Source organism: Garra rufa, chromosome 6 (genome assembly GCF_049309525.1).
Source record: "Garra rufa chromosome 6, GarRuf1.0, whole genome shotgun sequence".
In the NCBI taxonomy this organism is placed as follows: Eukaryota; Metazoa; Chordata; class Actinopteri; order Cypriniformes; family Cyprinidae; genus Garra; species Garra rufa.
In genome coordinates, this window is record NC_133366.1 from 2089733 (window position 1) to 2102965 (window position 13233).

General features: G+C 40.3%; 1 protein-coding gene across 2 annotated transcripts in view; it reads right to left on the minus strand.

Moving 5' to 3' along the window:
• LOC141336089 (NACHT, LRR and PYD domains-containing protein 3-like) overlaps positions 1-13233 on the minus strand; it is a 129955-nt gene that overhangs the window by 32398 nt on the left and 84324 nt on the right. Inside the window, exon 1 of one of the 2 annotated variants that reach the window (XM_073841597.1) lies at positions 1556-1845. The exons of the other annotated variant lie outside the window; for it this stretch is intronic. The gene's annotated coding sequence lies outside the window, so the exon portion shown is untranslated. Of the gene's footprint in view, positions 1-1555; positions 1846-13233 lie in introns of those variants that run through there. 2 annotated transcript variants of the gene reach the window in all.

Here is a 13233-nt window from a genome sequence, read left to right on the forward strand (position 1 = left end):
ACTAAAATGACTAAAATATTTCATAACAGAAGTGATGAGTGCAATAGATGTAAACAATCTCCAGCTGATCATCTTCATATGTTCTGGTCTTGCCAGAGGCTAACAGACTACTGGTCAGATATTTTTGGAACACTTTCGCAGGCCCTCAACACCACCATTGCCCCTTCCCCCAGCTTCAGTCACATCATCCACAAAGTGCTGTGTCATAGCCTTTACCACTTTATTAGCTACGCGTGCAATCCTCTTTAAATGGAAACATGCCTTTCCCCCATCACACAGGGATTGGATATGAGAGGTATTGCAATGCATCCAACAGATACTTTTATTAAAGGAACACTCCACTTTTTTTGGAAATAGGCTCATTCTCCAACTCCCCCCGAGTTAATAAGTTGATTTTTACCGTTTTGAAATCCATTCAGCGTTCTCCTGTTCTGGCGATATCACTTTTAGCATAGCTTAGCATAGATCATTGAATCCTATGAGACCAATAGCATCGCGTTCAAAAATGAAAACGAGTTTCCATATTTGTCCTATTTAATAATAGTCAAGGAAGTTTGCTGCCGTAATATGGACGCAGCAGGCACAGTAATATCACGCAGCGCCTGAAATTAGTTCCAGCTAGGTAACTTCCAATGAGGAACGCTCCCTGTGCATGCAGTTGGTCACATTGTGCTGCGTGATATTACTGCGCCTGCTTCGGCCATATTACGGCAGCAAACTTCCTTGACTATTAACGGCTGAATGGATTTCAAAACGGTAAAAATCAACTTATTAACTTAGGCTCGTTCTCCAACTCCCCCTATTTCCAAAAAAAAGTGGAGTGTTCCTTTAAGGGATCATTGAGATCCTTTTACAAAATATGGAGCCCTGGGTACTATTGGACTAAGGAAATGTAACATCTGGACCTTCTCTTTAGAGACGTATTAGGGGATCATTTGACTAGACCTTAATTTTATTGTAATTAATTTATTTATTTGTTTATTTTGTGTGTGGCCTTTGGGAAGGGTTGCGGGTGGGGGGGCTTGTTGTTTATTTTGTTTTGTTTCTTGTTTCTCCACTTCACAATCCACAGGGCAATGGACACGCTGAATGGCCAGTTCAGGCAGCGAAGACCCAGTGGTAGCATATTCATATCTGAATGTTTACATCTTTCTTTGTATGTTTTCACTGTAATAAATCTATGAAATTACCCTGCTGAAAAAAACAGCATATGCTGGTTTGGTAGGTTTTGGTGCTGGGATGCTGGTTTTAGCTGGTTTATGCTGGTCCTTTGCTGGTTTATGCTGGTCCCAGCATAAACCAGCATCCCAGCACCAAAACCTACCTAACCAGCATATGCTGGTTTTTTCAGCAGGGTAATCTGAACTAAAAGCAGAATCCATGGAGCTCGATATCATTATAATCCTGAAGATTAACTTGTCCATTTCTACATGCGTCACAATTCCTAAAAATGGTGCTTAAAAACGTCTAAAGATAGAGTTTGACAGCGACGCAACTACGAAATCAACACAAACAATACAACAACAGAATATCAGAAGACGATAAATTAACTTACTGTAATGTGACGTTTCTGGCCGTTTTTAAGACTTTAAAAGTCGTCTTATTATTTTGGAGTTAATGGCGATCTTCAAAGACTGGGTGTGTCCCGGCACTGGGGTTGCATGAGTTAGTGCACTCTCAGGACTGGGTTGAGTCAGGAAAGGCATCCAGCGTAAAAACATGTGCCAAATCGGCTGTACGGATCACTTCGCTTGGGCGACCCCTGATTAGAAGAGAGTAAGCCGAGAGAGAAAGAAGAAGAATGGCGATCTTTAAAACACGCATTTCTTTTCCGACTTTACTTTCGGTTTCGACACAAAGTAGCAGCCCTAGAGTGAAAGTGCGCATGCTCAGAAGACCATTTGCGAGCTGTGTCAGAGATGTGCCTCGCCTGAAATGGTGAGGAATGAAAGGAGTCCAGTCAAGACTAGTGCTGTTATTCACACTCATGTGCTCTGTGTGTTGCTGATAAACATGATATCAATTCAGCTCAGTTATTATATTCAAATAAATATGATGAACAAGACACTCAAAGCGCTTGCTATTTAATTCCATATACACAATGCATATTTATCATCCATTTTTACTTCAATACAAACATGTATTTTAGATTTTATATAAATATGACAACCGTCATCTGTCATAGTGTAAAGGAGGTCAGGAATTAGGGAATGTCTGGCTTGAGAACACAAGAGTCCACTAACACAATGCCATATGAACAAACAGCAGAGCACAGAGGAGCAGGACTACATGTATGTGGTTTTTTAAACAAGAACAGAAGTACAAACAAGTAAATCAAATTAACCATACTAAGTTTAAAGTCAAAGATACACAACATAAACAAAGAAACCAAAGGAAATAAACTTCCATTGTTCCTGATACACACACACACACACACACCATACAAACATCAGGCAGATTCAAAGTCTCAGTCTATTGAGCATTTATTAATCAGGACCCATTAGAACAAGGCTGCAGTGATCTGGCTCATTAACAGAGGGAGTATGCAGGTCAATGAGGAGATAATTCAAGAAAAAACAATACACAAGTAAAGTTAAAACATACTAGAAGAGTAAACAAGAGAATTAGACATTATATATAATGGCAAATAAACTTCAACACAGTAACCTAAAAAGACTCTTAAATACACAGTGTTTGGGAATATTCATTCATAATTTAACACTTTAAAGACATATTAGATTTAAAAATAAAACATTTTAGAAGAGAATGGCAACATCACAGTTATCAGAACCAATAAGTATTAAAGGAGAAGTTCACTTCCAGAACAAAAATGTACAGATAATGTCCTCACTCCTCCATCTTCACAATCTGCAGAAGTACAGACCCAGTGTTTACAAACTGAACATACAGAGAAGATCAAACACCCTTTTCAAAAATAAATAAATAAAACAGCAATGTAGTTTTGTAATTTTGAAGTTGGAGGAGAAAAAGAGATGAATAAACAGAGTACACATGCACATTGCAGAGCTAGACAGCATTTGTGGTTAAAAAGTACATACATTATATAAAAAGTAAATAAATAAGACTCTTCTTCCTCGGCTGTGATCGTTTAGAGTCCTTTGAAGCTGCATTTAAACTACATTTTGGATTTTCAAACTTGGGGTTACCATAGAAGTCCACTATATGGAGAGAAATCCTGGAATATTTTCCTCAAAAAAACAATTTCTTTACACATTAAAGAGTTGTGTGACACTCAATCACGGTTTACAGATACCATAGGAATGAATGAGAAGTCCCGTAAACTGAATGCCACCTGTGACAAAAAGTCTGACTTCTCTTATAAAACGGCATTTTTTTTGTGGTAAACTCTACAAATAGTTCAATCCAAAAGTATTGTTTGTGTAAAACATGATGAAGATTAGCAGATAGGCTGTCGATTCATTAAATGATAAGGCCGTTTCCTTTAAAAAGCTGTTTATTTAGCAGTAAAGCCTCTCCTTCATTGATATCCATTAAAAAACAGCCTGGTCTCCTTCCCCACATACTGCCAGACCTGCCTTCTAGTGGCTTTGGCTGTAAAAAAGCTTATCTGTGAGCCCATGACAGGAAGCTGTCTGAGGTACATTTCCTGTATGAGGGACTATGTTTGCTGATTTGTTTGTGTCTGTGTAAAGGACTGTAGAAAACAATGAAGTTAGATAAAACTGCTGCTCCACACAGACAACAATAACATCACTATTACACAAAAGATGTATTATCCATATAATTAACCAGAACTCAAATATTATTAACTCAAAAAAAAAAAAAACATTAGTCAAATTATTATTTAATGTTATTTTTGACAGTATGATTAAAGTGCATTCATCTCAATAGTGATGTAAGCATGATGCATTCCTTGTGTAAAATTATTATTATTAACTAAAAAAAAACACCATCATTATTTTAATTAAAATTAAAACACAAATGCATGTCTTCACAGTGGCACACCTACAACCATCAACCTTCACCTCCAAGTGAATCTCACTGAAAGACTTGCATACAGATATTTAACCTGTTTCTGATGGCAAGTGGCATTGCTGAAACATCAGAACAAGTGTGATCCCAAAGTCACAGACCTAAAGAATACAGCAACAGACTGGGTTCAGAGAATTGCATGACTCTTGAATCAGAGGTGGATTTGTTGAATTTGAGATGATTGAAAGAACCAGAATGCTTAGATGTGCAGAGCTCACATGAACTAAAGCTGTGGACATTTGCCAAGTTACTGAAACTACCTCTATGAATGAATGATGAATGAATGAATGAATGATGCATTTATATAGCGCTTTCATTGTGTATTGCCGTACACCCAAAGCGCTTTACAATCATATAGGGGATCTCTCCTCAACCACCACCAGTGTGCAGCATCCACTTGGATGATGCGTCGGCAGCCACAGTACAACGGCGCCGGTGCGCTCACCACACACCAGCTACAGGTGGAGAGGAGAGAGTTATGGAGCCAATTCAATGAAAGGGGATTATTAGGAGGCCATGATTGACTAGGGCCAGTGGAGGGAATTTGGCCAGGACACCGGGGTTACACCCCTACTCTTTTTACGAGAAGTGCCATGGGATTTTTAATGACCACAGAGAGTCAGGACCTCGGTTTAACGTCTCATCCGAAGGACGGTGCCTTTTACAGTGTAGTGTCCCCGTCACAATACTGGGGCATTAGGACCCACATAGACCACAGGGTGAGCACCCCCTGCTGGCCTCACTAACAGCCAATAGCCAAGTCAAGTCAAAAGATCATTACGTCATCATTAACCTGCAGGTTGCACTCTGCTAGTGGGTCTGCAAGAAAATAATAAATAAAAAGAGTGGAGCTGCTGTGAGTGCAGACGGTCTAGAGACAGCATCCATATTTTAACCCTAGACAACCCTGACCTTCATGACCAAAACATCAGATATGGGGTACCCTATAGCTCAGTCAGGTGTGCACTGGAAAATTATCCAAACGTTCTAATGTTTTGTTATTATTTTAAATCAGTGCTATTAGTCTTCATTATATCTGTTTAAGGGTTTTACAAATAAAAAAAACAATGAAAAGCATTCAAAAGAGCTTGTGACTAAACCTTGAAATGCCAGGAAGCGCCACACAGCACATACAGCTCTCTGTTTGTTCACAATGTAAAGCTAAATACATAACTGATGTTTAAAGAAGTACAGCGTTTTCTTTACTCAAACACTATGTTGGTAAGGATAATGTTTTTGTGTGTTTGAAGAGCGGAGAAGAGCCGCTTTTGCCCCGTAGTTGTAGCCAATATACTTTTGTAGGCTATGTTTTAAATATCCTGTGTATATAGCACTTCATTTATATGAGGTTTGATTTTGGCCAAGTGTATTAAACAAAAAGAAAAACTAATTGCCCATATAACGTTAGCTACATTAAACATTATAAGCTGTACCTTGATGAAGATGAGATGGTCTCTATGTGGTTGACTGAAGACTGAGATTGGGTAGCACTATTAAAACATGTTGTGGCCCAGTTCAGGGCTGGTTATAAGTTACTATTTGGCTGAGATTTGGGGCAGTTATGGCTCATGTGTGGCTCATGTCTGTAGTTCAGATTTGGGCCACACAAGGGCCGTAATTATTTCGCTTTTTGCCAGTTTCACTGTTTATTCTACTCTATGTAAGTTTAAAAGCAAGATTGTTTCCCCCTTTTGATATAATTTACCCATTTTCTTCCCCTACAATTAACACAAAATCAACCATTTTGTTTGAGTTCAGCAGATTTAAGGGACCCAATGACCGGGAAACACAGATCACTGTAAACTACACCTTTTTTAATATTAAGACATTTTTTTCTTAACTCAATGTACCTTTTAAAAGTCATTTGTCGAGAAGGTAAAGCTAATCTGTCTTTACTTCTACTCACAAGGAATAAATATTATAATTAACCACAACTTACTGAAGTTTAGTGATAAAATGGCTGTGGTTAGTTAGCTGTCCATAGGTTTTTAATTGATTAGTTGATATTTTAAAGAGTCTGGTTGTGTTTTGGTCAAATAATTACAGAAAAAGTATGTTCGTAGTTTAATTTAAATGCACTCGTTTTTAAAAAATAAAATAAAATATTCTACACACTGATGATTTGGTTTTATCTTCTTCCAATATGTTACACTAATAATGTTTTATTGTTAGAGTTAACATTTTTTAAATTTTCTAATTTAAAAAGATATTTATTTGTATTTTATTTTTTAATTAACTGATACTTAAAACAGTTTTTAGAGTCATTCCCAGAACTTAACAATTCACAAAAGTGCAAAGTGCAACCAAAACAGTCAGAGATGATCACATTCACCATCATTAACCTTCATTTCACTTTAACCCTAAATCTGAGCAACATCAAGAAATCCCTGAATACTGGATCAGAACCCATCATTTAGTGATTATGTAAAAATAGATCAGAACAAAACAAACAAACAGGAATACTCCTAACTGATGAACAGTGTTTGACTGATATGATGTTCTTACAGCAAACCCTCATAAAGTCCAGATGTGCTGCTGAGAACTGAACATCTTCACTGATTGCTCACATCTGCATCACAATCACAATTAAAGCTCACTTTCACCTCAAAACAACACAGAAAAACTCAATTATATATAGCAGAGAAAATGAAGCCTGTTCTGACTATTAAAGGAGAAGTTCACTTCCAGAACAAACATGTCCAGATAATGTAGTCACCCCCTCGTCATCCAAGATGCTCATGTCTTTCTTTCTTCAGTCGTAAAGAAATTATGTTTCTTGAGGAGAACATTTGAGGATTTCTCTCCATATAGTGGACTTCAATGGTGTCCTGAGTTTGATCTTCCAAAACGCAGCTTCAAAGAGCTCTAAATGATCTCAGCCGAGGAAGAAGAGTTCGCTTCTTAGATCCGGCTCAAATGAAGCAGTGCTCCTACTCTTGACATTAGATTATAGCTTTAATAAAGAGCAGCTCTCACCCTCTGTGAGTCCATGACAGTGTGCAGGAAGCTGTCTGAGGTTACTTCCTGTATGAGGGACTGTGTTTGCTGCTGTAGTTTGTGTCCCACCAGATGTCTGTGTAAAGGACTGTAGGACACGCTGAAGTTCTGGATGAAATCTGCTGCTCCACAAACAGAGAGAACAACAATTACTGCTGCAGCATCAGTGTGAGCGAGTCTTAGTGTGGGTTTCTGGGATTTCTGCATCCGGAGCAAACATTTGACAAGAGTTTCCACAGTTTGGAGCCACAGTGACATTGTGTGTCATTCATTTGGAGGAATACGAAAAAACACACACAAAAATGTTGGACCCAGTGTACAAGGACCTTAAGTGTGTGTTTGATTTGTGAGTTAGGGCTGTCAAAAAAAAAAAAAAAAAAATTTCAATATTCATCATATTCAATGTAAAATAAAATCCCAGATTTGAATGTAAAATCATTTCATTCTAATTTTAGTTGTGTTTTAAGGAGGCAGCTTTATCAGTGTTCATGAGAAGCGATGAAGATGTAATTGTGTGTGACGAAGACGCTGAGGCGGCGTTAGAATCCATTCGCGGAAGTTTATTGAACACAACAGATATCAAACACGTGAAAGCAGGCAGAGGGTTGAAAACAGAAAAGCAGTCCAATCTAGCAACAATCCAGAGGGTAATCCAATAAACGTTCGTGATAAACCAGGCAGAGAAGTCAAACCTTGAAAACAGTCCGATCAGTCAAACAATCCAAATGGGGAAATCCGTGAAATCAGTAATCAGGAAACGAGGCAGAATCATACACAGGCAGACTATCAGAATATGTAGAAAACGCTCGGTAAGGCAGGTAAACTGGCAATACTTCGCGAAGAGGAAGCACATGGTCACAGCTTAAGTACTTCCAAACAGGAAGTGAAAGTAGAAGCAGCAGAGGGAGCGCTCAGTCAGTATTCGGGTGATGGCTCCCTCTGCTGGCTTGGCATTACAGAACCCCTCCCTCTAGGAGCGACTCCTGGAGCTCGGCGAGGACGTCCCTGTGGTCGTGGTGCTGGACGGTCGGGTCTGGCTCGATGGAACTCCTCCGTGAGGGATGGGTCCAGAATTTTGTTGGTGGCCACCCATGACCTCTCCTCAGGTCCATAGCCCTCCCAGTCCACCAGATACTGGAGCTGACCCCCTCTACGCCAAGAGTCTAGTAACTCCTTTACCTGGTAGGCGGGCATGCCGCCTACATCTATGGGTGGCGGTGGTTCTGGAGCCATCTGGCCGGGGTCAGCCTCCGGGTGGACCGGTTTTAGCAGGGACACATGGAAAGAGGGAGAAATACGATAATTAGCAGGAAGCTCAAGCCGGTAGGTTACGTCATTAATTCTTTTAAGAATCTTGAAAGGGCCTACATACCTTGGGCTGAGCTTCCTGCTGGGCAGCCGCAGCTTGATGTCCCTTGTAGAGAGCCAGACCCCTTGTCCAGGTTGGTAGGGAGGGTGTGGACGTCGGCGTCTGTTGGCCTGGATCTCCTGATTCCTAATAGCCCGCTGAAGACGCACATGAGCACTGTCCCACACCCTCTCACTACGCTTAATCCAATCGTCAACAGCTGGAACCGAAGAAGGTTCTCCTGAGCACGGGAACAAGGGAGGCTGATACCCCAGGACTAGGGTGACCAGACGTCCCGAAAAATTCGGGACAGTCCCGAAATCTAAGATGCTGTCCCGAATCCCGAATCCCGCTCTAATTGTCCCGAAAATTATACTGAAGCAAAATCTTAAATAGTAATTGTCTGATAAAACATAAAAAACTGTCCGTGGAGCGAGGTTGAGTCATCCTGCAGCCTGGCAACCAGCCCCCGCCGGCTGCTCATTGGCTGCAGCATCTTTTTTTTTTTTCCCCAATAGTTCCAAACAACTCCGCGCTGTCAATGTGTTTGAATGGGTTTAAGTAGGATAGACAGCAGTTTTACTATATTTGCAGCAATTTCGAGTAATTATTAACACATAATGTGCATTGATTGTGTATTGATAACTTCTCTGAATACGCTTTACAATCGCATTTTATTCTGGGCAGTGATGAAGAGACATAATTAATATGTTCTCATACTTTTTGGCAGTCAAATGTGACCAAACACGTAACTTTTATTCAATTAAATAATTGTAATATATAGTTCAGTTCTATTTAGTTAATATTTGAGGAGGCTTTTTTGTACTAAATAATATGTGCAATAATGATCCTGACCATTTAAAATATAACATTTTCTAATATAGTAGGCTATTTATATTACAGTTAGTTTGATATTTAAGGTAAAATACATTTGAATGTGTATTTGGACATGATCAAACACTCTCTTTTTTATATGTTTTGATTTAACGATTTAATGTTAAATAAGAAAAAAGTCATTTATTCGTGTTATTTTATGATATTCAAATATACAACATAACTGAATATTATAAAAGGCAAGCAAAAATGGCATTTGACATAATAGAAAAGATGAAAATAGTGTTAAAAAACACAAGGCAACGAATTGCATTCAGCATACATTTTTTTTATCGTATTTCTTGAATGCAGTCTTTACTGAAACTCATTCAATCTCCCACAGTGAGAGAAAGATTGCAGAAAGACTAAAAACGTAAAAATATGACAATTAGGCTAGTATCTGGTTATGGTCGCTATTATGGTGTTTCTCACGTTATCTAACTGCATTTACAGTATAACTGTTTATTTTTTAACGATAAACATTAAGATGTTGCTAGCAGCAAATTACACTGTACCAACACCGCGACAGTACAGACCAACAAGTTGGTCTCGTCCTTCTTTAAGAAGGCACCGTGTTCAAAATAATACTTCTGTAGCCTACGTATTAGGCTATATCAATTTATATGCATATGTACTTGTTAATAAAAATATGATTGGTTCATTAACTTCAGGTTGAAGTATAAAAATAGCCTAACGTAACTTCTATAGGCTATTATATAAATTATATGTATATGTAGGCTACTTATATTAATAAAAACATGAATGGTTCAGTCACTTTCGTTTGAAATCATTATCTTTATTATTCATCTTTATATCTTTATATCCCCCCCCCCTCCCCCCCCCCTCCCGTCCCGTCCCGTCCCGTCCCGAATTTCAACCGATCTCATCTGGTCACCCTACCCAGGACACACTGAAAGGGGGTGAGGCCTGTAGATGCATGAGTGAGTGAGTTTTGGGTGTATTCGGCCCAGGGGAGAAACTCTGACCACCTATGTTGCTCTCTGCTGCAGTAGGTTCGTAGATAACGTCCAATTTCTTGGTTGAGTCTCTCCACCTGGCCGTTGCTCTGAGGATGGAATCCAGACGTGAGGCTGACGTTGATATCCAATTGTTTGCAGAATGCTTTCCAGACTTGGGAAGTGAATTGTGTTCCACGATCGCTGACAATATCCTCAGGTAACCCATAGATACGGAATACAAGGTTGAAGAGAGCTAAAGCTGTTTCCATGGCTGTAGGATATCCTTTTAATGGAATTAGTCCGCATGACTTTGAGAATCTGTCGATGATGACTAGAATGGTTGTAAATCCGTCAGAAGGTGGCAGGTCAGTGATGAAGTCAACAGACAGGTGAGACCAGGGTCGTTGAGGAATGGGTAATGGTTTAAGTAAGCCTGATGGTAGTTCTTTGGGGGTCTTGGATTGAGCACAGACCTGACAGGATTTAATGAAGATGGTTGTGTCCCTTGTCATTGAAGGCCACCACATCGAATTCTTTAACAGTTGAAGGGTGCGAGATATACCTGGATGACCTGAGCTGATTGATGTATGAACCCACTGGAGTACTTGGTGACGCATATCTTGGGGCACATATTGTTTGTTTGCCGGGCATTGTGGTGGTGGTGGATCTTGTTCTTGGCTGCGTTGGATTTCGTCCATGATGTCCCATGATACAGGTGCTAGAATGACAGTGGGTGGTAGAATGGTTTCTGGTTTGTACTCTTCTATGTGAGGGTCATGCTTACGGGAGAGTGCGTCTGCCTTACTATTCTTACTGCCTGGTCGATAGGTAACTGTGAAATCAAAGCGAGTGAAGAAAAGGGCCCATCGAGCTTGGCGGGGATTAAGTCTTTTTGCTCCTTTGATATACTCAAGGTTTTTTATGATCAGTGATGACTTGGAACGAATATCGGGCGCCTTCTAGCCAATGTCTCCATTCTTCAATGGCGGCTTTCATGGAAAGCAGTTCCTTATTACCAACATCGTAGTTCCTTTCTGCACTCGTGAGTTTTCTGGAGTAAAATGCACAGGGATGAAGCTTGCCTGGTTGGCCGTGACGTTGAGAGAGAACAGCTCCTATTCCGCAGTCTGATGCATCCACCTCCAAAACAAATGGTAGATCAGGATCAGGGTGTTTCAGGATGGGAGCAGAGGTGAAACTTGACTTGAGGGTGGTAAAGGCTTGATCTGCTTCTTCATTCCAACAGAGCTTTTTGGGTTTGTTCTTTAGGAGTGAGGTAAGTGGAGAGGCTATTGTGCTGTAATTCCTGATGAAACGGCGGTAGAAGTTGGCAAAACCCAGAAATCGCTGAAGTTCCTTAATGGTAGTAGGTTGAGGCCAATCCGTGACTGCTTGAACTTTGACTGAATCCATCTTGACTCCCTGGTGACTGACTTGATAACCGAGGAAGGAGGTCTGATGGACATGAAACTCACATTTCTCCGCTTTGACATAAAGCTGGTGTTCCAGTAGACGGGACAGTACAGCACGCACATGATCAATATGTTCAGCTTCTGACTTGGAAAAAATCAAAATATCATCAATGTAGGCAATCACAAATTTATTGGTGAAGTCCTTGAAGATCTCATTTATGAAGGACTGAAAGACAGCTAGGGTGTTGGCTAACCCATAGGGCATTACCAGGTATTCGAAGTGCCCCCTAGTGGTGAGAACGCGGTCTTCCATTCATCACCCTCCTTGATTCTGATGAGATTGTATGCGCTTCGTAAGTCTAATTTGGTGTAAATGGTGGCTTCTCGTAGTTGTTCAAGAGCTGGAGGTACCAAAGGCAAGGGGTAACGGAATTTTACAGTGACATTGTTGAGTCCACGGTAATCGATGCAGGGTCTTAAACCACCATCTTTTTTGCTCACGAAGAAGAAGCCGGCGGCGGCAGGTGATGTGGATGGATGAATGAACCCAGAGTCAAGAGCTTCTTCAACGTACTCCTCCATAGCCTGTTCCTCAATCCTGGACCAATGGGTAAATTCTGCTTTTGGGAGGCATAGCGTTGGGAAGTAAATCAATGGCGCAATCCCATGGATGATGTGGAGGAAGTTGTGTGGCCTTAGTTTTGCTGAAAACTTCAGACAGATCTTGATATTGAATGGGAATGGTTACTTTTACCTGGGTTTCGGGACTCTCAATGCTTGTAGTGAAACATGGTTGAGGTTGAGTTGAAAGGCAGTTCTTCGAACAGAATGGGGACCAATGGGTTAATTCTCCTTGAAACCATGAAATGGAGGGATCGTGGATGGAGAGCCAAGGAAATCCTAAGATGGCTTCATATTTAGGTGAATCAACGACATACAAGGTGATGTTTTCTTGATGGAACAGACCGGTTTGAAGTTTCAGGGTTTTGGTTTGACTTTGGATACCTTGATTAATGAGAGTGTCGTCGATGGCCTTAATCTGGATGGGTGGAATGCATGGTTGGGTAGGAATTCGATATTTCTGGATAATATCCGAGCTGATGATATTCAAGGCTGCTCCAGAGTCAATCATCGCTGTGAGATCAAGAGACAGGATATCAGTTCTTATGGTGACGGGTAATGTAATTGACTTATTCTTTAGGACAGAAAAATTGTGAATATTTACCCCATTGGGAGACTTGGTCTTGAGTGGGCAGCCAATACTACGATGGCCTGGTTCACCACAGTAAAAGCAAAGACAATTTAGTCGACATCTTGTTCGTTCCTCTTCAGATAATCGAGAAACATTAAGCTGCATGGGCTCGACGAATGATTCTTCAACTGGGGATTTATCGTAAACTTTCCTGTTCATATGTTGCTTGGGAGTCTGCCTCATGAGGTTATCGATCTTGATGGCCATATTAACAAGTTCTGAAAACAATAGATCTTCTTGACGACAGGCCAGTTCAGTCTGCAGATCAATATTGAGGCTGTTGTAAAAGATGGCTTTGAGAGAAACATCATTCCATCTACTTTGAGCTGCCAGTGTACGGAATTCAATAGAATATTCAGCTGCGGTGCGGTTGCCTTG